The 4,482-nt window shown below is 35.8% G+C and overlaps 1 pseudogene across 1 annotated transcript; it reads right to left on the bottom strand.

Annotated features, from left to right (window-relative positions):
- Positions 1-232: 232 nt before the first annotated feature.
- LOC306639598 (RNA-binding protein 3-like) lies at positions 233-747 on the bottom strand (annotated as a pseudogene). Its single transcript has one exon. The product of its transcript is annotated as an RNA-binding protein 3-like (transcript).
- Between the last annotated feature and the right edge of the window lie 3,735 nt (positions 748-4,482).

The raw sequence follows: 4,482 nt of genomic DNA, 5'->3' as shown, positions 1-4,482 counted from the left end.
AATGTCCAAGAATTTGTCTTTAAATGAGAAAAAAAAAAATGTACATGGAGCTTTTTAAAAGGTTTTTTAAGAAGCTATCTTGAGAACTCAATTCAAAATAAGAAGTTGATGTACTAAAACAGATGTTTCAGCGCAGTTTCAAAAATCTTTATAAATACAGCGATTTGGAGGGACGATCCTGGATCATAAGTGTTATTCCTTGTGTGTGTACTTTCTGAGTGCATGCCTCAACTCAGTTGTCATAATTGTCTCTGTAATCTCCTTCTGAGTAGTGGTCATAGCCACCCTGGCTTCTGCCACTATAGTCTCAGGATCATCCATATCCATATCCATATCTTCCAGGTCAACTGTCATACTGGCCACTCCCATAGCCCTGGTTCCCACCAACTCTTGCTGTGACCATGTCCATGGGCCCCAAAGACATCCCCTCTGGTGCCTGGCCAGACTTGCCTGCATGCTCCACATGGATCTGATGACCATCCAGGCACTCTCCATTCTTGGCTTTCGTGGCATCTGAGGCATGTTCTGGGTTGGTGAGGTTGATTAAAAACCCTGAGGTCGCTGATTCTCCTGGTCCTTGACAATGACCACCTGAGAAATAGGCCCAAAGCTGCTGAAGTGATCTTCCAACACCTGCTCATCAGTATTGAAGTTGAGTCCTTCCACCAAGAACTTCTCTTCTTCAGAAGACATGGCAGTGAATTTGAATCCTAGAAATTAAAAAGTAGACAGACAGGAGGCTCTGAAGAACAGCAATCCCTGGCCACGGGGATAGACCTGGTTCATTTATTCCAACAAGTTCAAGAGTTAGCAATGACCTGGGGGAATAATATTCATAGAAAGTTTTATAATGTAATTGAATGAATCAATTCCCACCCTATCCCACATCAATATGTATTCCAAGTTGATTCTGTTCAAGGTTCTTCTGTCTTCTAAGCACTGAAAGTTGGGCACCTTCTTTAATGACATTTCCATTTATTTTTGTGTTTGCTACATTACACACTTGTTAATGTATTTCTGCCAGAAGATGTAGTTATTGCTTTTTTGCATCCTTTCACTTCTCTTTTTAAATAAGTTTTCTTTTTTAATTTATTTGTCTCAATTAGTTTCTACATGGCAGTAGAATGCACTTTGATACAAATATATAATGGAGTATAATGTCTCATTCTTCTGGTAATACATGATGTAGAATCCCTCTGACTGTATAGCTACATATGTACACAGGATAATAATGTCTCATTAATTCTACTATCATTCCTATCCCCAAACACCTCCTCTCCCTTCAATCCCCTCTACCTAACTAAAGTAACCCTATTCTTCCCTAGTCCCACACATTGTGAATTAACATCAATATAACAGAGAAAAAAATTCAGCTTCTGTGGTTTGGGGATTGGCTTATTTCAATTATTATGATATTCTCCAGCTCCACCCACTCACTGACAAATGCCATGATTTCATTCTACTTTAAGGGTGAGTAATATTCCATCATATATGTGTGTGTGTGTGTGTCCCATTGATCCATTCAACAGTTGAAGGGCACATAGTTATGTTCCATAGTTTAGCTGTTGTGAGTTGAGCTGCTATGAACATTGACGTGGCTGTGTCACTGCAATATACTGATTTTAAGTCCTTTGGATGTAAACTGAACAGTGGGATAGCTGGGTCAAATGGTGTTTCCTTTCCAACTTTACTAAGGAATTTCCATACTGCTTTCCATAATGATTGCATCAATTTGCATTCCCACCAGCAATGTATGAGTGTACCATTTTCCCTACATCAATACAGCTATTGATGTTTGTATTCTTGATAATAGCCATTCTGACTGGGGTGAGATGAAATATTTGAGCAGTTTTGATTTCTAATAATATAATTGCTGAAGATGTTGACAAAGGTGCCAAAAACATTCACTGGAGAAAGGATATTCTATTCAACAATTGGTGCTGGGAAAATTGGAAATCCACATGTAATGAAATGAATTTAAACACTTATCTTTCACCCTGCACAAAACTCAACTCAATGTGGATCACAGACAGGCACTAGACCAGAGACCCCACTCCTAACAGAAGAAAAAAGTAGACCCACATCTTCACCATGTTGACTTAGTACCTGATTACCTTGACAAGATTTCTAAAGTACAAGAAGTAAAATCGGGAATCAATATATCAAATGGATTCAAACTAAAAAGCTTCTTCTCATCAAATGAAACACTCAATAACACAAAGAGAGAGTCTACTAAATGGGAGAAAAACTTTATCACATGCACCTCAGAGAGAGCATTAATCTCTAGGCTATATAAAGATTCAAAAAATTAATACCAGAAAAACAAATAACCCAATCAATAAATGGGTTAAGAAACTGAACAGAAGAATAAAAAAGACACTTGAATAAATAAGTTTTCTTTGAAATAATTATATTTTTCTTTCCTTTGCCCTACTTTACCAAAATTTTTTTACCAAATATGAAATCTTATGCTGCCTTCTATCTTTCAGATATTTATTATGTTATTCTGTTATAAATGTGTTTAGGATATCTAACTTTCAGAGCTCCAAATACCCCAAATTATTTTATAATAATATTGACTTGTCATCCCATCTTGGATTTCTTGTATTTTTTATCTGTTCTTTTTAGTTATACATGTGGAGTTCTTCTTTATTAAATGTCTGCCTGAAATTTATAGCATGAAATATTTTTGCAATTGCCATTTTATTTATTTTGAAAATGTTTATTTTTTGGCACATCTATTTCCTGCCACTCTGAGATTTGCCATGGCTCTGTTGGAGTAGAGGATCTGACACTTGACACTGTTCTGTTGGAATAGAGGACTCAACACTTGACATTGTTCTGTTGATGGTCCTCCCTCTTGGGGGCCATAGGTATGGCATGTGTCTATGTGTAGTTGTTTTTTTTAATATTAATAATCAATATATCATTAGAAACTTATTGGGAAAACATTGGGAAGGTTTTACTGTATTGGGACACAAAATAGTGCACAATGAAAATTTAGCAGTAATACATAGATAAAATATATAAAATAAACAATCATAGCTGTGCTTGAGTTTAAAGGTGACTGTGATTGCTTTAGTGTAATAATAGATGGGTAAAGAGGCATTCCTCTGAACTTGGATGAGGTATTTAGCCTTTGTTGCTTTCCTAGTTTTAGTAGTTGATTCTAGAGATACTTTACATAATAAAAACATTCAGGTTAGTTATATGTATAATTTGTGCTTTTCCTATGTTTAGTCTAATTCTTTAAGAATTGGAATAAGATTGTAGTCTGCCACTAAATGAAATAGAATAGACTAAATATTAATTATAAGTTGATTTCTTTGCCCTTTAATAATAGTAAAAACTTTTCACTGTTAAACACTGAAATTTATGGTGGGGGTGGTTTCTCAGAAAATCTAACGACGTGTTTGTTCTGAAGGTTGAAGACTGGCAGATCATGGTGCCCTCAGTTTAGCTGCGATACAAGGTTGTTTTAGTTTAGCTGGGAGACAAAGTTGTTTTAATTTAGCTGGGAAATAAGGTTGTTTTGGTCTGGGCTGTCATACAGAAAAAATGTGTACTTTGAGAAGAAACATAGATCGTACTTTTGAAAGGTTTTTTTATTTTAAATTAACCATAAAATGATATAATCATTACTAAAGAAAAATATCTATAAAAAGACTGGCAGAAAAAATAAAGACAGATTCAGCCTCAGAACACTTGGTGTCTCTGTGTGCTGTTTCTCCACCACGCCAATTCCTCCCATCCAACTAGAACCCCCGACCCCTACTAGGGCTGGACTCCACATTTTTTCAAGTGACTTTATATATTGTTTTGTCTTATTCATTACATTTTTTATGTCATTGCTGTTCTTTAATTCCAACCTTTTTTCAATTTCAAGTTTCCACTATTATATTACATATTACTATGTTTTAGTATAGGTGAATTCACTCTAAAACTCTATTCTTTTATTTTGCTCTAGCAGGATGAAGAAAGAACCCAGTGTTCTTACAATCTTGCTCCAACTGCAACTCTCCTAATTAATAGAACATATATAATGTGACTTTGCATGGTAAAAGATACTTTGCAGATGAGATGAAGTCAAATAGTCTGAATGAGAAGATTTTTCTGGATCATCAGTGCAGTTAAAGTGAACACACTGTCTTCTGTGAGAGGCAGATGAGAGAGTAGTCAGAGTGTACCTGTGACCATGGAAGCAGTTGTTGGACTGATGCCTGTTGAAGAAGAAGAAAATGAACAAGAGCTAAGGATTTCAGGCAGTTATGAAATGTGTGTGGGTGAGGAAATGTCCTCAAATTGAGCCTAGTGACAGGAGCAGCCATGGTGACATCTTGGTTTTATGCCTCAAAGCTCTTAGGGGATTTTTTATCTCAAGAAATAGAACAAGAAGAATACATTTATATTTTAAGTGATGTAATTTGGTAACTATGGAAACAGTAGGAAAAGAATACATGAAGAGTAACCCTTTCCCAGGGA

This window comes from Sciurus vulgaris (genome assembly GCF_902686455.1).
Source record: "Sciurus vulgaris genome assembly, chromosome: 11".
Classification (NCBI taxonomy): Eukaryota; Metazoa; Chordata; class Mammalia; order Rodentia; family Sciuridae; genus Sciurus; species Sciurus vulgaris.
Note: the sequence above shows the minus strand (reverse complement) of the source record. Positions and strands in the feature narration are given on the sequence as shown.